This window comes from Bubalus kerabau, chromosome 14 (assembly GCF_029407905.1).
Source record: "Bubalus kerabau isolate K-KA32 ecotype Philippines breed swamp buffalo chromosome 14, PCC_UOA_SB_1v2, whole genome shotgun sequence".
Taxonomy (NCBI): domain Eukaryota; kingdom Metazoa; phylum Chordata; class Mammalia; order Artiodactyla; family Bovidae; genus Bubalus; species Bubalus kerabau.
This window is the reverse complement of record NC_073637.1, coordinates 60,326,853-60,350,851: the sequence shown is the minus strand read 5'-3', so window position 1 is coordinate 60,350,851 and position 23,999 is coordinate 60,326,853. Positions and strand designations below refer to the sequence as shown.

The window sequence follows — 23,999 nt, the reverse complement described above, 5'->3', positions numbered from 1 at the left end:
GTCAACTATATCTCAATGAAAAATATATTTAAAGAAACAATTCTTATCATGTGATCTTTTTAAGATGTGGCTTTTCTTCATACTTCATATCTAAAGACATTTTACACATTAAAAAAAAGAAAAATTCATACTCCTCAATAAAATTTTGACCATGTTCATTCACAACTCTGCCCAAAAGAATATTACTTCGAAGGATGTGAAAATAGTTAAAAGTGAGGCACAGATGAGGGACATGCTTCTATTTCCTATTTCTGCCAGAGGTTTTGAAAGGATGCTGACCACAGTTAATTACTTTGAATAACCCAATTATAAATGTTTCAGTGCCGTTCCTAATAGAGTCACTGCGAATCATGTGCACACCTACATGCGAGTAGGCTTTCAGTGAGCTATTTTAAAACTGTACTAATTCAGATGTTGAATCATCTAGACAAGCTATGAGATAAAAAGCCTTTGTGTCAGTATAATCTGTGAGTAAAAAGCTATGTGAATTCTTAATGGAAACATGATTTCACAATGCAGAAAATATTATGTTCAGCAAATTAGTTTCATAGCTTTTTAGTAGGTAAAAATACCTACTAAGAGAAATTCATATGATGGTTTGAAAACAATGTTAAACATTACTTAATCTCATGTTACAATATATGTTTAAAGAAAACAAAGTTAATAAATGCCTTCAAAATATTATTTGAATAAGTCTTTATCAATTTATATGGATGTTCCCTAGAGCAGAAAGCCTATACTGTCTGCATAAACATGGCCAACACATGTTAGCATTCCACTTCAGCTCCATTCTGTTGGTCATTTATTTGGTCAGCCTGTTTCATGAGTTGGAATTGCAAGTCTTCCAATACGTCCTGTCTTGTGGACGTTAAGTAGTAAGACATTGCACATTAGGTATGTGGAGGATAGTCCAGCAAAGAGGAATCGGCAAGACTTTAAACAGTGCCTGCCTACTGGCAGCATCACAATGTTCTTTGTCTGCTAGGATTTTCACTCAAGGCTCCTTGGACTTTGTTGCTTAAATTTTAATACATTGATAGAGAGGACATTGATTTCCTCTCCCAGTTCTCTGAGCCAAAAGAGACAAAAATTAGCCTCAATAGTATATTGGAGATAAAATATCACAGGTGCCCACAGAGACTTGAACCTTGCAACTCTATTTGTTGAGTGTCTCATAGACCAGTTCAAAACAATTTCCTTTTCAATTTGGTGATTTTAGTGTCTTTGAGGTCTTTTTCAAGTATTATTTCAAGTGAGTCAATATGTAACAAAACAGCAGAATAATGTTTAAAGGAACAGGGTATCTGGTATGCTATTTAAGGCTACAAAGTTTCACTTTCTGCTTTAAATAAATAATTCCCTGGAATTACAGATTTTTTTGTGATATGAGAAACATTCTTGGAAACAAACATAGGGTGAGTGGGATGGGATGAGGATAGCCAAAAAGAGGCATTAAAATTAGAAAAAGTGGAATATAAATAGTAATTCTCTCTCCATGCTCTGATTTACTTTTCACCTCTCCCCTAATGTAAGCCTATGTAAATCTCAATTTAGTGGGCAGTTTTAAGAATGCTTACTCATGCATTTAATAAATGGATGACTAGTGTTGGCAACTGGCAGTTAGAGATGAGACGAGAAAGATGAGAGGCCAGATAAAGAGGGGTGCTGTGCACTACAGAATTTGGACTAATTGTGACAGTTTGGGGGTTGTTAAAGGCCTTTCACTTCTGGAGTACCTTGATAAGGTTGCTTTATAGAGAAATGTTTTGAGCATCATATGGACAATGGGTTGGCTACCCACTCCAGTATTCTTGCCTGGAGAATCCCCATGGACAGAAGAGCCTGGTGGGCTACAGTCCATGGGGTCACACAGGGTCGGACATGACTGAGTGACTAAGCACAGCATATATGCCTAGAGACAAAATAATTTTTTAGGTATTATGCTGTACTGTTTAAGAGCTTTGGCTCTAGGATTATATCAACCTAGTTTTGGATACCCACACAGCTATCCTAAGTAGCTCTGTGACCTTGGAAAAGTCACTTAACCTCTCTGAACTTCTAATTTTCTTTTGGGAAGTAAAAATATTACCTTGTACCGCTCAGTTTTAAGAAGGATTACATGAGGTAATGCATACAAATTGCTTAATAGATCCTGGTGCAGAGTAAGTGCACAGTAGAAGTTAAATAAAAAGTAAAGTATCAAAATAATATTAATGGAGACTGACAAGGTCCTAATCTAAGGCAGAGGCAATATGTAAAGAGAATTACAGAGAAGTGATGAACATAAGTGAAGAGGAATTGGCAACCAGCTGGAAATGAAAAAGAGGAAGATTTTCCAATTGGTTATGATTTCAAGTTTTGAATGCTTGAAGCAAACGTAGCTGACAGTTCCCAATTAAGATATGTCTTCTTTACTAAACTAAGCAGATATCTCTATGGGCCAGAAAAGGAGTAAAAACACATAGAAATAAAGGAGCGTGGAACGCAAGGGCCTTTGGATTCTGGTCCAGAAATAATCAGGGTCAGCCAAGACCTCAGCCCTAGCAGGGTGGCTGGGATTAGAAGAGCCCCAGGGGCTGTCGCAGTCAAGCACAGCTTAGGAGGACATGGCACCTACACGTAGAGCGATGTCCTGGATGGGGTCCTGGAACAGAAAAGGGACTTCAGGTAAAGTGTCAGGAAATCTGGGTAAAGCATGGACTTTAGTTCACAGTAATGTGCTCATTAATTACAACAAATGTAACTAATTAATATAAGAGGCTAATAATAGGGGAAACTGGATACGGGTATATGAGAACTCTGTGCTATTTTAGCAATTTTTTGGTAAATGTAGAAACTGTTCTCAAATAGAAAATTTTCTTTAAAACAAAAAAGATACTATGCACACTAGGAGAACAGAGTCCCATTTACTTCTTCAAATATAGCACCTGAGCAGGGACTCCCAGGTGGCTCAGTGGTAAGGAATCCTCCTGCCGATGCAGGAGACACAGGACACATGGCTACCATCCCTGGGTTGGGAAGATCCCCTGGAGGAGGAAATGGCAACCCACTCCCGTCGACTGAGCGAGCATACACAAGGGATTCCCAACCATGAAAGAAGGAAGAAAAAAATCTCTGATTACTGCCCACCCCAGGTTGTGGCTTAGCATAAGCTTCAGAGGCCAGAAGAAGCAGAGAAAGGCTTGGAGACTGGACCCAGAAGTCAGAATCTGTTTTTCCCCCACTGGCAGCATGCAACCTGAGCCACCAATCTCATATCTTGTTCTGGAATGGAGATCTCAGGGGCAAGTAGAGCTAGGGTTGAAATGGCTAGAGGAGAGTGAACGTACTGGAAAGAGAGAAACATGTGAAACTCAAAAGCTCCCTCACAAGAGGGAAATGTTGAAAGAGTTAATCACTCAGTCGTGTCTGACTCTTTGCAATGCCATGAACTGTATCCTCTGTCCTTGGGATTCTCCAGGCAAGAATACTGGAGTGGGTTGCCATTTCCTTCTCCACGGGATCTTCCCAACTCAGGGATTGAACCTGGGTTTTCCTGTATTTCAGGCAGATTCTTTACCAGGGAAGCAGTCTGAAACTAAAATTCCAAGTACATGAGAAAAGCTAAATTTAAGGGAGTCAACAAAAGCAACAATTGGGTGAGGAATTCAGTAGATAAAATGAAAAAAAAAAAAAAGACTTAATGATTTGTGTGAGGCTTCTGGGATAACTATCAAGTCTCTAATTTGAATGTCTAGGTACACCGGTTTCGCATTTACCAAGATGGGAAATGCTCAAGGGGTCACTTCTAAAATGGGATATTGGTTCAGTGGTGGGGCCATTGAGCTTTGAGGTACCTGGGGAGATAGGTGGTTGGATCTGCGGTTCTGGAGCTCAGGAGGTAGGTTTAGGATGAAGATGTCACTCCAAATCAGCCTGTAAGTATAGATGAGTTTCTTAAGAAGAGTGAATAAAGTGATAAAGAAAAATTGCTGTTCATCAGTTGCTAAGTCATCTTCCACTTTTTGTGACCCCATGGACTATAGCTTGCCTGGTTCCTCTGCCCTCCACAATCTCCCAGACCTTGCTCAAATTCATGTCCATTGAGTCAATGATGCTATCTAACCATCTCATCCTCTGCATCCCCTTCTCCTTTTGCCTTCAAACTTTCCCAACATCAGGGTCTTTTCCCATAAGTTGGCTCTTCACATCAGGTGGCCAAAGTATTGGAACTTCAGCTTCAGCCTCAGTCCTTCCGGTGAATATTCAGGGTTGATTTCCTTTAGGATTGACTGGTTTGATCTCATTGCAGTCCAAGGGACTCTTAAGACTCTTCTCTAGTACCACAATTGGAAAGCATCAATTATTTGGCACTCAGTTTTCTTTATGGTCCAAAACTCAAGCTGGCTTAAAACTTAACATTCAGAAAACCAAGATCATGACATCTGGTCCCATCACTTCATAGCAAATAGATGGAGAAACAATGGAAACAGTGACAGACTTTATTATTTTGGGCTCCAAAATCACTGCAGATGGTGACTGCAGCCATGAAATTAAAAGATGCTTGCTCCTTGGAAGAAAAGTTATGACCAACCTAGACAGCATATTAAAAAGCAGAGACATTACTTTGCCAACAAAGGTCCATCTTGTCAAGGCTATGGTTTTTCCAGTGGTCATGTACGGATGTGGGAGTTGGACTATAAAGAAAGCTGAGCACCAAATAGTTGATGCTTTTGAACTGTGGTGTTGGAGAAGACTCTTTAGTGTCCCTTGGACAGCTAGATCTAACCAGTCCATCCTGAAGGAAAGCAGTCCTGAATATTCATTGGAAGGACTGATGTTGAAGCTGAAACTCCAATACTCGGGCCACCTGATGAGAAGAACTGACTCATTTGAAAAGACCCTGATGTTGGGAAAGATTGAAGGTGAGAGGAGAAGGGGATGACAGAGGATGAGATGATTGGATGGCATCACTGACTCAATGGATATGATTTTGAGTAGGCCCCAGGAGTTGGTGATGGACAGGGAGGCCTGGCATGCTGTGGTCCATGGGGTCGCAATGAGTCAGATACAACTGAGCAACTAAACTGAACTGAGCGACTAAACTGAACTGAGCTCACATCTGTATGTGACTATTGGAAAAACCATAGCTTTGACTATATGAAACTTTGTTGGCAAAGTGATAGCTCTGCCTTTTAATACGCTGTCTAGGTTTGTCATAGCTTTTCTTCCAAGGAGCAAGCGTCTTTTGATTTCATGGCTGCAGTCACTATCCACAGTGATTTTGGAGCCCAAGAGAAGAAAACCTGTCACTATTTCCACTTTTTCCCCTTCTATTTGCCATGAAGTGATGAGACCAGATGCCATGATCTTTTTTTTTGAATATTGAGTTTTAAGTCAGCTTTTTCACTCTTCTCTTTGACTTTCATCAAGGGGCTCTTTAGTTCGTCTTCACTTTCTACCATAAGGGTGGTGTCATCTGTGTATCTGAGGCTATTGATATTTCTCCTGGCAATCCTGATTCCAGCTTGTGTTTAATTCAGCCTGGCATTTCGCATCATGTATTCTGCATATATGTTAAATAAGCAGGTGACAGTATACAGCCTTGATGTACTCATTTCCCAATTTTAAACTAGTTGGAAAGAGTCCTCCCCAAAATTTAATGTATAAGACCAGACCAATAGGCTTCAAAGGAAAATGAAAAAACATGAAAAGGGACATAGGAGGAATCTTTGTGGTTTCCTCAAGCTCTATGATCCTACAAATTTTCCATTTTTTTGCCTCTTATTAGCTGTGCAGGAAACAAATGAAACTATACCATTCATATAACCAGAGGTGCAAGAGATTATCACAGTGTGGCTTTGAGATCCTAGGGTTCACGAATACATATTTTCAGGAAAGGTATGTTGGAAGAGCAGTAGAGTGGGGATATTCTTTTTCAGAGAGGGAGGGAGCAGCAACTTCTCTTCAATTCCCTTCTTTGGTCATCACCTGTGATTTAAGTCCATTGGAGTAATAAAACCTGTCAAGAAAAATAAGATGAACTAGGATTGTTGTGTGAAGTATCATATCAGAAACCTTTTGATGTTAAAAGCAAATGGTTTTCTTTCTGATTTAGAGGAAAGTCAATGCATCTGAAAACATCTCTTCTTCCAGTATTGAATTAGTATTCATGAGCCTGTCCTCTTAGTATAAATCACACTTGTGATTCATTCTGTTTAAACACCCTATTTCTTGCAGAGTCATGCCACATCACACAGTCTGAGCACTTTCTCCTACTTTATTTTGGGACTTGTAGAAAACTTCAGGATAAGCAGCAGACAGCAAATGACTCAGGGTCTCAAGGCACTTCAGTGATATACCACCTGAATGGGGGAAACGCTTGGTCTTTTCATCAGCAGAACTCAGAAGGAAAGCTTGATTTTTTTTTAATCTATATTACTTTATTTTTTTCAGATTTTAAACATTTTATTTTGTATTGGAGTATAGCTGATTAACACTGTTGTGATAGTTTCAGGTGAACAGCAAGAAGACTCAGCCATATATACACATATATATATATATGCAGACATACATACATACGTGTGTCCATTCTGCCCCCCACCTCCTCCCATCCAGACTGGCACATAACATTGAGCAGAGTTCCCTGTTCTACACAGTAGGTCCTTGTTGGTTATCCATTTTGAATATAGCAGTGTGTACATGACCTTCCCAAACGCCCTAATTATTCCTTCCCCCTGCAACCATAAGCTCATTTTTGAAGTCTGTGAGTTTCTTTCTGTGTTGTAACCAAGTTCATTTGCTTATTTCTTTTTACAGTCCACATATCAGGGATGTCATTTGATATTTCTTCTTCTCTATATGACACTTCACTCAGTGTAACACTCTCTAGGCCCATCCATGTTGCTGCAAATGGCATTATTGCATTCTTTTTAATGGCTGAGTAATATTCATTTGTATGTATGTACCACCTCTTTACCCATTCCTCTGCTGATGGACACGTAGGTTGCTTCCGTGTCCTGGCTGTTGTCAACAGTGCTGCAGTGAACATTGGCGCGCATGCAATCCCATTGGACTGTGTTTTTCTCTGGATATATGCTTAGGAGTGGGATTGCAAGATCATACGACAACTCTAGGGCTTCCCAGGTGGCACTAGTGGTAAAGAACCTGCCTGCCAATGCAGGAGACATAAGAGACAAGGGTTCGATTCCTGAGTCAGGAAGATTCCCTGGGGGAGGGCATGGTAACCCACTCCAGTATTCTTACCTGGAGAATCCAATGGATGGAGGAGCCTGGCAGGCTACAATCCATAGGGTCAAGAAGAGTCGGACATAACTTAAGCGACTTAGCTTGCACACATGCATGGTAACCCTATTTTTAGTTTTTAAGGAACCTCAATATTGTTCTCCAAGATCAGTTCAGTTCAGTCATTTAGTCATGTCTGACTCTTTGCAGCCCCATGTACTGCAGCACGCCAAGCTTCCCTGTCCGTCACCAACTTCTGGAGCTTACCCCAACTCATGTCCATCGAGTTAGTGATGCCATCCAACCATCTCATCCTCTGCCGTCCTCGTCTCCTCCCACCTTCAATCTTTCCCGGCATCAAGGTCTTTTCAAATGAATCAGTTCTTCACATCAGGTGGCCTAGGGTATTGGAGTTTCAGCTTCAGCATCAGGCCTTCCAATTAATACTCAGGATTGATTTCCTTTAGGATAGACTGGTTTGATCTCCTTGCAGTCCAAGAAACAAGGACTCTCAAGAGTCTTCTCCAACACCACAGTTCAAAAGCATCAACTATTTGGTGCTCAGCTTTCTTTATAGTCCAACTCTCTCATCCATACATGACTACTGGAAAAACCACAGCTTTGACTAGACAGACTTTTGCTGGCAAAGTAATGTCTCTGCTTTTTAATAAACTGTGTAGGTTAGTCATAGCTTTTCTTCCAAAGAGCAGGTCTCTTTTAATTTCATGGCTGCAGTCACTGTCTGTAGTGATTTTGGAGCCCCCTAAAAACAAAGTCTCTCACTGCTTCCATTGTTTCCCCATCTATTTGCCATGAAGGGATGGAACCAGATGCCATGATCTTAGTTTTCTGAATATTGAGTTTTAAGCCAACTTTTTCACTCTCCTCTTTCACTTTCATCAAGAGGCTTTTTAGTTCCTCTTTACTTTCTGTCATAAGGGTGGTGTCATCTGCATATCTGAGGTTATTGATATTTCTCCTGGCAATCTTGATTCCAGCTTGTGCTTCTTCAAGCCAGGCATTTCACATGATGTACTCTGCATACACATTAAATAAGCAGGGTGACAATATATAGCCTTGACGTACTCCTTTCCCAGTTTGGAACCAGGCTGTTGTTCCATGTCCAGTTCTAACTGTTGCTTCTTGACCTGCATGCAGATTTCTCAGGAGGCAGATAAGGTGATATGGTATTCCCATCTCTTTCAGAATTTTCCACAGTTTGTTGTGATCCACACAGTCAAAGGCTTTGGTGTAGTCAATAAAGTAGAAGTAGATGTTTTTCTGGAACTTGGTATCTCTAATTTTCTTGAAGAGATCTCTAGTCTTTCCCATTCTATTGTTTTCCTTTATTTCTTTGCATTGATCTCTAAGGAAGGCTTTCTTATCTCTCTTTGCTATTCTTTGGAACTCTTCATTCGGATGGGTATATCTTTCCTTTTCTCCTTTGCCTTTAGCTTCTCTTCTTTTCTCAGCTATTTGTAAGGCCTCCTCAGAAAACCATTTTGCCTTTTTGCATTTCTTTTTTGGGGGGAGATGGTTCTCCAAGTGGCTGTACCAATTTACATGCCCACCAACAGTGTAGGAGGGTTCCAAAAGGAAAGCTTGAAAGCCTTAAGACTGTTCTAAAGAATCCCTTCTTAAGTTTTAATATACATTGCAGAAGCTTATAAAAATGCAGATGCTGACTCCGTAGGCCTGGGTGTGGCCCACCGTTTGCATTTATAACAACACTGCAGGTGCTGCAGGTGACTAGCGAGGCTAAAGAACCTGAAGGCTTCTTCACTTGGCAACACACATAAAATATGTTTCAGAATTTGGACCCAACTTATCATCCTGGACTGCAAATTTAGCATTAAGACATTTGTTCCTTTCTTGTAACCAACTACTTGACTCCAAGCCCTTGACATCCATCATACTAGAAAATTTCTGAGTAAGAATAAGAATGTAGGTACGTTCACACATACGTACACATAGTTTTCATACATATAAGATACAGAAATTTCCCTAAGGTGGTAATAGATAAAATTGTTTTGTTAAGATTAGAGCATTTGAAACATGTTAGCAGTTTCTGAATTTGATTAGTCAGGGGTGTTATCTGGAACACTATCGTGTAGTTTAGTGCAGAGCAGGAGAAATGATGTGGGTTCTGACGCTAGAAGCCTGTTGTGCTGCAGTCCATGGGGTCACAAAGAGCTGGACACAACTAAGCAACTGAACAGTAGCAATGCATATAAAGCTCTTAGTATTGAATCTGACGAGTAAATTCTTAACAAATAGTGGCTCTCTCATTAAAAAAGGAGAATGAAAATGGAAAGAGGTCATTGGGGAAGTCATAACTGATCAGTAATAATCAGTAATAAGTATTCTTAGCTTAGGGAAGATACATGATTGATATATTTAATGTCTGTAGTACCAATTTTGCCCTGAAAGCAAGCATGAGGCTAAATTTTTATAACCCTTGGGAAAACAAACAAAATAGCTCAGAGTTTTAGCCTCCTTTGAAATATAAATATGAAGCTCCAGTGAGATAAATCTCTGTCTGTCTCCAGAGCTCTTTATTTATTCAGCCATCCTTTAACCCAAATGCCAATTTTCTTTGCTAATACCGGGCCTTCCAATGCTCCCTCCTCCTGTCCCCTTCCCATGACTCCTGAACTTTCAGCAAAGTTTATACAAATCAAGACATTTTGTCTGTGATAGGATTTCCTGTGGAAAATGATGCAAAGACGAAATTCCTTGTCCTGGTTGAATTGGCAGAAGTAGTACAGTTGACTGACCCATGGGATAAACCCATGCCTGACATTAGGGTCAGACAGATAATCACTAACAGTGGGAAGAGGGGACTCAAAAATCAGATGGCTTTGAAACTGTTCCCACATTTATTCCTAAATCAAATGTGTGGTCTTGGAGCTGGGTTACTTATCCTCCTGGAATTCTAACTCCTACTTGAAAAACTGGGGAATTTTATATCCTCCTCATCAAGAAAACCCCTTTGAGCCTCTAAGCCTTGGATTTTAATATTTTTAACTGCATTTCATTAGTGTTCTATTCAGATGAAATTATTTTGAGCATTGATTTTTGGTATAACACGTATCTAAATATAGGTAAAAATAACATTTGTCTGTAAAAACATCTTCCATTACTTATACCGTGTCCTTTCTGCCATTTTTAGTGTTCTTTCATTAAATTTGGTTGTTCAAAAACTAAGCTGGCTCTTTAACGAAAGTGTACAAGTTTCAGGCTGGATCTGATTGTTTACTGTTCATGATTGGAACTGTTCATCACAATTTGTCTTTTTGAAGTCTCCTAAACTCCTTTTATTTAGTGTAATTGTTTTGCTGTGTTAAAAGGAGCACCCTTTATAATAATTACATCCTTTATAGAAAGGATCCTTTTCTCAATGGCTATGTTCTTTGTTTGGGTTTCATGACCTCAGGTAGTTCTGACAAATTCAGCAATTCTGAATAGCATAGACAATGGGTATTTTGAGTGTAATAAGCATAGTTAAAGTTAAGCATGCAAAAATGCATGTGGAGCTAGATTCTTCAAACGGGGAAGAAAAAGGAGAAAAACCTCAATAGTTATGAGCACATATCTTTGCTGGATGCTGTGCATTGTCATTTCATTTAATCATCATAAAAATCTTGTAATAGTAGATTTTTTTTTTGGTCTTATATGTATACATTTATGTGAGGTTCATGGTTTTTCCAAGGTTATCCACCTCATAAAGAGTAGAACAAAGATTTAAATCCACATCGGACTCCAAAAAACCTATCTTCTTTCCATTAAATTTCACTTTCTCCAAAGAGTCCTAAATAAGTTGTCAACTTATTTAGCATATGAGATGTTGCTTCTATAATGAGCTCTAAGTCCTGTACAACTGTAACTCATTGCTACGATAATTGATAAAACTCCAGGAATCATTTTAGATTCCTAGGGAATAATAATAAATAGGTGATCAGCACAATTATGTACTAAGTCTTGCTTATGTAATATTATTTCTCATATGTGTATTAGAAATAGCACTCTGTAATTAATGCATTGTTCCCACTGAAGCACTAAACCTACCCTTTTCATATTTTCTCAATGAAAGCAAAATACTGGCAGTGTTTGAACACTCATTGTATGATTCAGCTTGAGATTTGTGATGGAGTGTATGTGTGTGTAGATTCAAACTCAGCTTCCGTCATTTGTGTGTTTTCATGTACTATTAAATTGTGAAGTGATAAAATTACAATAATTTTTTTATAGGAATCAAAGCTAGTTCATTCAACATACTGCTAAAAAAAGGTAAGTTAATTTCAAATGTCATGAAATGGAATTGGGTGTGAGTTCTTCAGGAATGATTCATGTCAAACCTTTTCTTTTTAAATAGATTTAAGGATTAGGGAAATGTCTTAGAGAAAATATCTTGATTTCAGCAGAACCGTCTGACAGATTCCTTATGATGGTCAGTTAAACAAAAGGGAAATAAGCATGAGACAATTCTGAGGATACCTTTGAGGGTAACTAGTAATGAAAAGTCAGCTTGGAGAGTGGTTTTCTAGTTCTGAGTCACAAGGCCTGAATTTAGGACTTTGTCTCATTCACATTTCCCCATTGTCTTGACCTATACAGAAAAGCTGTAAATTGCCACAATGTTGACTGAGATCAAAATATGACAAGGTGAGTTCACTATAAATGATTGACCCAGATTGAAAAGTTAACATTTAATAAACTTATAAACTAAAATTAACTTATTAAATGTCAACTTTTCTCTGCTTGAAAAAGCCAATTGTACATTTCAGAAAGCCTGATTTAACAACAATTTGGATAAAAAAGATATGGATGGATTTTAGTTTTAGAAGTAGATTGGCAGCAGTGTGACATTGCAGGCTAAAAAGAGACTATGATCTTGAATGATCAGTGTCTCAGGGAGACCTTGTAGCTGTTTTCTACCCTAAGGATCGGTCATCATTTACATAGCCCCCAAGGTAGCTCTAAAACCAGTGGGCAGAAGTTCCGCTACAACTTTTTAGCTTAATATAAGGACTATATGGTCTTCCCAGTGGTCATGTATGGTTGTGAGAGCTGGACCGTAAAGAAAGCAGAATGCCAGAGAATAGATGCATTTGAACTGTGGTGCTGGAGAAGACTCTTGAAAGTCCCTTGGACAGCAAGGGTATCAAACCTGTCAATCTTAAGGGAGATCAACCCTGAATATTCACTGGAAGGGCTGATGTTGAAGCTGAAGCTCCAGTATTTTGGTCATCTGATGCAAACAAATGCCTCATTGGAAAAGTCTCTGAAGCTGGAAAAGATTGAGGGCAGAAGGAGAAGAGGGCATCAGAAGATGAGATGGCTGGATGGCATCACTGGTGCAGTGAACGTGAACGTGGGCAAAATCTGGGAGATGGTGAGGGACAGGGAGGCCTAGCGGGCTGCAGTCCATGGGGTTGCAAAGAGTTGGACACAGTTGAGTGACTGAACAACAATAACAAGGACTATATAAAATTATGACTGCAAAAGGAAGGGATTCTAAGAGAACTCTGCCCAACAGTTAATCTATTTTTTTCAATAATATTTCATATTTTATTTTTGCATAAAATAATGATAATGTCTGTACTGTTCCATTTTTTAGAGTATGCAATGCCACAGTCAAATCTTGTTTGCATTTTAATAGACTTCTGAATGATTTCCTTTTCTTTTACTTCTTAAGCATTACTGCCCTCAATTAGGAAGGTCCCTCAGTAAGAGGTAGTAAGAAGAGGGGAAAAGCCTTGGCTAAAAGCCAGACATAATCTGATTTACATCTCGGCTCTACTGCTTATTAATACTATGTGCTTAATTTCTCTGAACCTCTGTTTCTACATCTCTAAAAAGATGTTGTCTGCATCAATAGCCTGTTCTAAGGATTAAATGTAGATAATGTGTTTTTTTAATTAGTAATTTCCAATGAAATACAATAAGTATTTAACAAGTACTCTTTAATAGTCACTCACAAGAGTATGATAATTCATGTTTTTAAAACAGAAATGTATCAGACATACAGTAAGTAGTGGATCAGTGACTAATGATTATGTTGGTGTGAAGCAAATTGGTACAACAGTGCTCCTGGGATGCAGCACAAATCATTTATTCCCAATCCTTTTACCTCTAAAACAAGCAGAAACTCACACATGCTATATGCTCTCCTTGATTTCCTACAGGAAATACAAGTTCATTTCACCATTTTTCTTCACATTAATCCCTACCAAGGGAGATACAGCAGGAAAGAAATGAAGAAACCAAGGTTCGCTCATTGTTGCCAAGGCAAGCTGCGTGATTAGAGGGCTATCATAAAGCCATATCTGTGCCCCAGTATTTTCTGTTTTAGTTTGATTCCAACGCCCTCTCCCAATGAAAATCACCCACAAGTTATAAAATAAAGAGAAAACTTTTTCCGGGGAATCACTTATCCACGTGTGGATAAGAAGAAAAGGGGATACTTTTGCTTTTTGCTGTGAGCACTTGACAAAACTGAATTTAGCAGATTGGTGGCTAGTACCTTAGAAGCATGAAAGTGGTTTCCTGAGGTGTGATGAGCTATGGAGACAGTTCATTTCAGGGAGTTAAGAAGCAGGGCAAGAACGAACACTGAGTGGTCGAAATACTGAGCTGTCTAAGAGGGATCCCTGGGAATGAATAGGTCTCAAAGGTGCAGAGAAGAAACACATAATACAAGCGAGGCTAAGGTTCCAACATTTTATCTAGGCCCAGTGCTTATTATTGTATTTCCTCTTGGCTCTTACACGTACCATTCTGTATTATCTTGAGCATATACTATGAGCTGTGTATTTTTTATCTGCATTTAGTCAATGAGCAAGTTAAGGCTCAGATAGGTTAAGCAGCTTGCCTGAGATCCCCACAGTTAGTAACCAACATACCAAGGGTTTGAGTCTGTCCTGTACAAAGCAATAACCTATATTCTGTCATTTCCTTCAATAAATAAAATGATCCTCTCTTATACAAATACAGCAAAATTATTTCACCATTTTAATAAGTACACAGATGATCTCCTTAAGCCATTTGGAGAGAATTCTTTAGCTTGAGAGAGACTGTTTAGCAGCTTAAATTATACTTGGAGATTACTATGAAAATTACCCAACCTCAAATCCTAGTGAAATAAGTTCACAAGAAAACCATAAGTTGCCTAAACCAAAACTATAAGTTGCCTAAAACAAACGTTTAGTAAACAGGTGGAGCACGTGATGGGGGAAACATATACTCTCCTCCCCCTCCCTGAGATAAGTTTGTTAATCTTCATAAAGCAATTCTGGGAAGTTTTGGAGGCAAAGCTTCCCAAACATGTAATTCGTGTTCAGAACTTTAAAAGATCACAAAAACAGCTTATTTCTTCTTCCCAATCTATAGTTCTGCCAAAGTTTATTGAGAAAATGATACATATTCATATATTCACACATATACAATCATAAAATTATTTTGTCTTAGTAAATTTCCACTGTGAGTTAGACTGTACAAGTTTTTTTTTTTCCATTCCCTTCAATATAACTGTGGTAACATTACTGCATATAAATAGATTCAGTTTAAATAAATGTTTCCAATATAATCATGCTGTTAGCAATAGCCAGAAAGTAATAGCACTATAAAAAACTAAATTTCACACTGGCTTCAAGTCTAAGGTCATGAGAAAAAAATTAATGGAACTATGTGTAACTTACTTCCGTTATCTCAGAGAATTTGCCCTTTTTTTAGCAAACCATCAAGCTCTGGTTTGTGCTCTTTTTCATAAGTGAAAACAGGTTATGTCAACAGTCTTCCCGTAAGTGTTGAAGATACGGGATGGTAAATTTTTTCTCCCTGTAATTGATTTCAGATATGGCTGGTAAATCTGCTAGCTTTTGACTTAAGACTCACAAATCTGAAGTCCCATTTTTATGACTATGATGGTGAATGTGCTACACCTGCAGAAATTTGCAGCTTCTTTTTTACCATAAGCATAAAGAAGAGGTTTCCTACATGTCTGTGCTATTTGGCAATGTCCTCAGTGATTGGCTCTAAATATAGACATTGGAGGATTCTTCAGAGCAGGATGGGGGAAGGGAGAAGGATGCAGTCTAACGAGCGTGCACTCATCATTCACAGAACTTCTTAAATGGCTTATGGATCAAGTGTGCTACCTGGAAATTAATTTGATGTAATTAGTTTAAGCTGTGTCATCCTATCCCATTCATATGATCATTCCTTTGTTTTTATACCCTCCCTTTATTTTTAACATCCCCACCTGAGATACAACCAGTTTATCTTTGTTTTTCTTCAGGGTTATGTTGATAGATTATTTCTTTTTTGAGGACCCACATGTGGGTCAGAGATTGATTAATTCCCATAAGAGAAGATATTGAACATTATATACACTTGAAACAAAGACAAAAAAACACTGTAGAAATTATGTAATTTTTAGCCATAAACAATTTCTTTAAAAATGTATGAAAAGCTACCGTCTTTCTTAGACAGATGATTTGATTTCTTCAGACATAAGTAGGTACACTTCTCCCTGTGGATGCTCATTGGTCAGCTGATACTACAGAGTACTGGCTGAGGTTTGCTTAGGAAAACAAAGACCACTCTAGGTATTTGAACAAGATAGGACTGCCTACAAAGCCTATGGAAAAGGCTGGGAGTGAAGGTCAGAGAGAACTACTTCTGATTTTGAATAAAACCTGGAAGTGCCAATTTGACAGGAAGCAAACTCTCAGCTATGTGCAGCACCAAAATGGTTTTAGAAACATGGGAGAAACCTCTGAAAAGCTCACATTGCCATCCACCCATAAATCTACCTTTGCCACTAAGGAAGAAAAGTAAAGTCTTCTTATCTTCTCCTTTTCAAGTCTTTATGAATGCCTCTCATTGATGGACTCTAAATGTTTCCAACAGGAGAATATAGAAAAATATAGTTTTTAGTCTTCAAGCCCCTTGGGTCATTGTATCTAAAAGGTCAGGGATGGGACTGTATTGATATCTCTATAATAAAGAGAACACTGGTCAGTTCATATAAGTCTTAGATGGAATTGTATATTCTCTTGTAAGAGCTAGCTTGAGTAATGTTGAGTGAGTTACCATTCTGAATGCTTACATATCCTTTCTTATCCTGACTCTTAATTGTAGAGAGGACAATTTTTTTACTTCCATTTACAAGATTGTCAAAGTGTATAATCCAACAGGAGACAGATATGTGTAATAAGGATGTTACCTAGCAACCAACAATATTGGCAAAATCAGCTTTCCTTTGCTGCCTTTTCTGAGAATTTTTGTTAGCAAATCTGATCACATTAAAAGGTGAAGCAAGCAGGAACCGATTTTGATATTTTCAGTTATTTCTTGTTCTAGAAGGTAACTCCATGATGGAAGTGTTACTTCAGATGTATCTGACTTTTTTCAGTTGATGAGAGCAGTTAAGCACATGTTGATACATTTACTGGTAGAAGGAGCCTCTGACAAAAGAAAGCTGCTCTTCCTGGGGTGTCAGAGTCTTTTTGACTAGCACGAAAGAAGGTGAAAGTGTTCTGTGTTCCCCCGCAAATAAAAATAATGGAGGGAAAGTCTGATTTACCAGCACCCCTAGCCTCTACTCACTAGAAACTAGTAACACAACCCCCAGTGAGACAACCAAAAATGTCACCAGACACTGTCAGATGTTCCCTGGGAAGTAAGTCGTCTCTGGTTGAGAAGCACTCGTCTAGACAATTAAGTATACTACAAAATAGAAGTTAGAAACAGCTACCAAATGGGAGGGAAAATTATTGTTTTAGATAATTTGTTTACCTGATAAAACCAAGACATTCAACTGAGAAGTTATTTGAACAAAAGACATCATTTAACTAGCAAAACAATGTATTTATACAAAAATTGATAATCATCAGAAACAAGCTAGAAAATGCAGTTTAGAGGTTCCTTTTGTGGTGGGGAGCAAAAACCTATGGAAAATGCAAGCAAGAAATGTATGAACATTATAAAAAGAAAGAAATGAAAATAATGGTGTCCTGCCATGGCACCCCACTCCAGTACTCTTGCCTGGAAAATCCCATGGATGGAGGAGCCTGGTAGGCTCTGGTCCATGGGGTCGCTAAGAGTCGGGCACGACTGAGCGACTTCACTTTCACGCATTGGAGAATGAAATAGCAACCTACTCTAGTATTCTTGCCTGGAGAATCCCAGGGACAGAGGAGCCTAGTGGGCTGCCGTCTGTGGGGTCGCACAGAGTCGGACACGACTGAAGCGACTTAGTAGCAGCAGCAACAGCCAGATACTAAGACATCCCTTAAACCTATAATAATCGAGACAGTGGTACACCAACATATTTATCTAACAAACAGGCCAGTAGGAACAGAGTAAATGGCCTCACACTGACTTAATTTACATTAAAAATTTTACTTTTGAAAGGTAGCATCACAAAGCAGGCGGTAAAGGAAGGAAATTTTATTGAATGATGCTGAATTGTTTATGTGAAAGAAAAATGTTAAATCCATCACACTTTACATTTCATCAGGATAGGTATTGAGTTTTTTGTGTCATTTTTGTGGGTTATCCTTCTACCCAAAGGCCTGTGCATGTCTTCACCAGTGCACTGAACACACCCTGACTTACCAAAGCCATTTCTCTTCTGCTTTCTGCTGTTTCTGGTAATCCCCCTCTTACATATTTCCACAGCAGGACAGGCTTAGCTTTTATTGTGAACGTCTATTTACTTAGCACTCTTCCCTGTTAAACAGTCCTCTTTGAGACTTTTATCATTGCATTCCCAGGCTCTAGCACAGTGCTTGTAAAGTATACTTACTTTAAAAAAAAAAATTGTGGTAAAATGCCCATAACAAAAAAATTACCATTTTAATCTTTTTTAAGTGTACAACTCAGTGACATTAAGTACATCCTAGAGTGTGCTACCATCATCCCATTCATCTCCAGAACACTTTGCATATTGAAAAACTATAACTCTGCACTAATTAAACAATAGCTCCCTGTTCCCAGCTTGACCCAGCCCCTAACAGCCATCATTCATTCTATTTTCTGTTTCTGAATTTGACAACTCTAGGTGCCTCATGTAAGTACCTTTCGTGACTGGCTTATTTCATTTACCATAACATCTTCAAGATTTAGCCATGCTGCAAAATTTGTCACAGTCTCCTTCCTTTTTAGGACTGAATGATATTTTAATATATGCATTTACTGCTTTTTGTTCATCAATTCATCTGTCGATGGACAGTGGGTTGCTTCCACCTTTTAGCTATTGGGAATAACGCTGCTATAATCACATATGTACAACTGTCTTTGTTCCTGTCTTCAGTTCTTTTAAGTATGTACTCAGCGGTGAACTTGCTGGGTCATATGATAATTCTATTTTTAATTTGTTGAGGAAACACCATACTGTTTTTTCATAGCAAGTTTACAGTCTTATCGGAGAAGGCAATGGCACCCCACTCCAGTACTCTTGCCTGGAAAATCCCATGGATGGAGGAGCCTGGTGGGCTGCAGACCATGGGGTCGCGAAGAGATGGAAATGACTGAGCGACTTCCCTTTCACTTTTCACTTTCATGCATTGGAAAAGGAAATGGCAACCCACTCCAATGTTCTTGCCTGGAGAATCCCAGGGATGGGGGAGCCTGGTGCCATCTCTGGGGTCGCACAGAGTCGGACATGACTGAAGTGACTTAGCAGCAGCGGCAGATTACAGTCTTATATTCCTACCAGCAATGCACATGGGTTCTAATTTCTCTACATTGTCTGCCAACACTTGTTTTCATCTGTTTTTTTTTTTTTTAATAGGCATCCTAGTGGATATGAAGTGGTATGAATCATTCATTTTTATATCTTAGCAGTTCTGTGATTTGACTCACTCATTTTGCCATAAGCAAACCTGAGTCAGAGAACTCACGGGACTCACCCCAGATTAAGAGGCTACTTATCTTGTTTCCAGGCTCCTGGTCCACTGCTTCTCTGACCAAGCCATCATGTTCCTCTGGCTACACAAGTGGACACAAACAGGGACTGACCAGCAACTTTGCATTTTAATTTCACCTTTGTCTCTCTCCTGCTTTATGGCTAAACATCTTCTAATCTCTCATATAAAAAAGACAGAGCAGAAAAATTACAAGACTGTGGAGGAAATAACTATAAAAAAATGTGCCTGTAGGTAATAGTACTATATAGTACACTTGAAGTTTTGCTAAGAGCACTTAACACCCTGTTAAGTGCTTAAATTTTTTATATAAAAAACTGAATGAGGAACATGAACAAATAATACTTTCCCCACAAACCGGCAAAGAATGGTGAATTAAAAAGTAATATACACTGTGGTCTCAACAATGCATTGATAACCAACTAAGGGGTTTTAATTTATTAGTGTGCTGTGTATTTGGGGCCTCGAAGTAGTGTTCAGGAAATTGCTGCATGTAAAAAGAGAGCTGAATATATTTGTGGGATGTGTACTGCCTATTGCTTTGTCATCTTCTATTAATATGGAGAGAGTTGGACGTGATTTTTAGAGTTCTCAAAATATTTGGGGATTCAGAGGTGATGTAGTCTGTGAATGTTTTTTAAGATGCACCATTTTCTGGTAGCCTAAAACCAGCTGCAGAAAAAGAACTACTTGTCTAAACATCCAATCATGGAATCCTTCCCCCTCACTAGAATCACAGCATTAAAAATAACCCCAGCACATTCATGAATATATTAAAGCAACAGTGAAGAATACACCTGCCTCAGTCACGGGTGCTGCTGAAGCACACATCTGCCTCAAAGGTGTCATCCCTGGAAGAACAATGCAGCCGCGATGTAAACTCAGCCATGGGCATCCATCTCCTCCGGAAACTGGAGCTGTGGCACGGAACCCATGCTCCATGAAGCGGGGTGATGTCATGGACCAGACTGCAGAACTCCCGGGGCGTGCTGGATTTTTCCACTATAAAACCCATCAGAAGTTTTGAAGTGGCTTTCATCCTTCTCTAGACTATAATCCCCAGAAAGTCAGGAGTCAAGGCTGCTTGGTTCATCATCATCTCCCCTGCACTTTGCTCAGGGCTGGACACATAGGAAACACTCAATGAATATTTGCTGACTTTGTAAATAAATGAATGTTAAGAAACGTGTGTGAGTATGATTGGGAAAGTTCTAATTTTTTTAAACTCTGGAGTTTCATTTCTGCATATGACCCCAAGGGTTCTTTCTTACAAATGCCATGTTTGTAAAATGTTTCAGTTCAGTTCAGTTGCTCAGTCGCTTCTGACTCTTTGCGACCCCATGGACTGCAGCACCTCAGGCTTCCCTGTTCATCACCAACTCCCAGAGCTTGCTCAAACTTATCTCCATGGAGTCAGTGATGCCATCCAACCATCTCACCCTTTGTTGTCCCCTTCTCCTCCTGTCATCAATCTTTCCCAACATCAGGGCTTTTCTAATGAGTCAGCCCTTTCATCTAGTGGTCAAAGTGTTGGATCTTCAGCTTCAGCATCCAATGAATATTCAGGATTGAGTTCCTTTAGGATTAACTGGTAAAGTGTTTACTGTCTGTCAAATGGTATGATTACTCAGATAAACACTAAAGATATAAATAAATGAAAAAGGGTCAACTATTCACTGTCTACATGGGAGATCCTGTGTTCTGTTACTCCAGCTGTTTGTTGGGAAGAACATAGCTTAGTGTGGTCATCCTGAATAAAAAATAACTGGTGGTTCTGAATTCTTCCTATTTGCCTGGCACCATGCTACTAAACTTTCCCTAGATATCTAATTTAATTCTTATAACAACACTGTACAATGAGGGTGAGGTTGCCATTATTCCTGTACTATGTATGAGAAAACCATGGCTTAAATTGCTTTAATATCTACCGAAAGTCACAATGCTGCTAAGGAAATGGGACTTGGAAACCTGTGCTGTTAGTCCTGGGTTCCACTGCTCATATGGGAGATTCCAACTGCTCTCTCTGTCTCTGACTCTCTCTCGAAGGAAGGAATTCCAGTGCAGAAAGATACTGTAGTCACAGCTCTCAAAACACTCAAGTTCTAGTGTAGATAGAGAACAAAAGGCAGAATGTATATAACATGACAGCAGTCCATATTCTTGTTAGAAAGACTTATCATCCATTCACCCATGAATGAATGGATGGAATCCAACTGCCTACCATATTTGATAAGCCAAAGAAAGTGACATTGCCCAAGCAGAGCAGCAAACAGCTATCGCTACATTTAAACACTCAGTTGTTTCTTTATCCTAGAATGATCCTCTCTTTAAACCTCAGGTAAGTTAGTCACCTATTAATGCTCTCAAACTTAATTCAAATGCTACCTCTCCTGTGAAACCTTCTCCCAGTCCCCAAATGAAGCTTTTCCTTCTCTGTGGCCACATTCTATTGTACCTTTGTTTACTTGGGCTTTTAATTGGAGTAATAGAATTCAAATAGTTTACCATCAGGAGCAATTACATTTTAAAATACATTTTTGTAAATTATCCAGAAAATTCACTCATCCCAAAGTACTATACTTATTTTAGGAAATAATTAAATATAGTATCCAACCAACAACCAGCTATGTCATGTTCAATAACTGCTGCCATTAGGGAATATTGCTTGTTGAACTAGGCAAAATTTAATGAAAGCATAATGATTAAGAAAAGAAATGAGCCCTAGCAAAACCACTCTAAAGTCCTCTTCTCTTCAAACACGTTTGGGTACAAAGGATTTTTGTATTTTTTGAGGCATTTTAAATGTATTTTTAAGCACAAAAATATAAGACTTTCACTTAGTTATTTTCTTAGTATCAGTTTCACTTTGGGGCCCTTAGAGGTCAAAATGAAATGCCCACCAGCTACTTGAATTCTGGTCTGCATTTCTGATAACAGCTCAGTTTATTAATAGAATGCTAAAGCCGCATCTGAGGTCAGTGTCTTAGAGATGGAGAGGGATTTCTTTGTTCTAGGGGAAACATTTGTACTAGGGGGATCCTTGTGTTCAGAAACCTGGGAGGATTTGTACATCATTTGAGATGCTGAAGCTTTACTTTCAGCTGCCCCCTTTCGGTGCTTGTCTGTAGGGAGAGTGCATGGCTTAACCATGCCGGAGGAGCTGCCCCTGAGATAAGGAACCGCGTGGTGCTTTCTTTCATGAATCTCTTCTGAATAGCCCCGTTTCTGTTTATCAAGCAAATACATTTTGATTATGTCCCTCAAGTTCCATAGGAATATACTCTTTGGGCAGCTCTGTTCTCTATTCTTAGGCAGTGTATATATGTGGACTTTGGGCCTAAACTGTTGCTACATTTAAAAATCAAAGTTGAGTCAGTGTCTTCAGGCCTCCTAAAAATCCATAGGGACTTCAGAGAGATTCAGTAGTAAGCCTTCTTGATACATGTTGTTTCACTGCCGAGTTGTGTCAAACTCTTCTTGTGATTCTATGCACTGTGGCCCACCACGTTTCTTTGTCCTTGGGATTTCCCTGGCAGGAATACTGGAGTCGGTTGCCATTTCCTTTTCCAGGGGATCTTCCTGACCCAGGGATCAAACCCGAGTCTCCAGAATTGGCAGGTGGATTCTTTACCACTCAGTCGATAGCATTCTGTCAACTTAGGGGCTAATTGGCCAGATATATTTGTGAAAGACCAGAAAGTAAAAATGCATTGTAACTCTGCTTATTCTCTGTATCTTCCTGAGAGAAGATTCAGTGACTCTTGCATTTGTGAAAAATAGAATATATAATTTTTCCAGGGCATGCAGATAACAGAGACTATATTTAACCTTAGGTTTTCAGATGTGAAATTCATTTGAAATGTGCTAAGTTCATTAGTATGAATATTTCATGTCTCTTAACAGTGGCGACGTTGATGGGTTCTCAATTTTTTTAGTCCACATGGCTTCTGTAAACCTGACTGTGGACATGGGTGGTGGGTCATTTGAACTTGTCTCTCCCAATAAATGGTAGCAACCTGGGCATCAAAGACTCCATTTTATTCTCCTCTTAATTGTCCCTTGGCACCGATCAGTAACTGGGTGTGTAGTTAGTGTTTTATAAAGATTTACTGGCATCTTGGGAAAGAAAATGTTTCTAAACCCAAGGGGAGAAAAACTGTTCATAAGTATAATTAAAAATATATTCTTATTTAGAGAAAAATAACCCTAAAGTCTTACATATTAAAAGACACAATCCAAGCTAAACTTGTAATGCTGTTTTGTTCTGCTGCAATTTTTATTTTATTTTTCTTATATATCTCTCTCTCTCTCTCTTCATTTTCTTGTATATATAAATTTATATTTTTGTTATATATATCTTATTTTTCTTATATATTTTCTTTTCTTTATATATATATATGTTTAAATTATACTATATAAAGGGTAAAATGTATGTAGTCCACTCCACCCCCGACCTATGTAATTTGCTGTTCTTGCCTGCAATTCTTTATTCATAAAGTTCCTCATTTACCTAAAGGCTATTATCCTTACTTTTCTTCACTTAACTTTTGCCTCTTCTTTTAAGATTCGGTTAAGGTAACATCACTTCCAGAAAGCCATCATAATACCTCTGTATTAGCGTTTGATGTTTCATTATAAAGATATTTTCTTCCCCATTACCTTGAGTTCCCTGAGGGCCAAGTTTATGTCCTATATATTTTTGTGTCCTGGTACCTGATGTGTAAAAAATAAAAATAAAAAATAAAAAATTTTAGGCCTAGGTGTCAGTTATTCATATTTATAATATTTATATTTCCATTTATATTCTATCATCAGTTTTCATTATCCCAGAATGTTTTTTCT

General features: G+C 38.7%; 1 protein-coding gene across 6 annotated transcripts in view; it reads left to right on the top strand.

The window, feature by feature from the left end:
- Window positions 1-23,999, top strand: part of OXR1 (oxidation resistance 1) — a 440,707-nt gene that overhangs the window by 182,639 nt on the left and 234,069 nt on the right. The gene's annotated exons all lie outside the window — the stretch shown is intronic.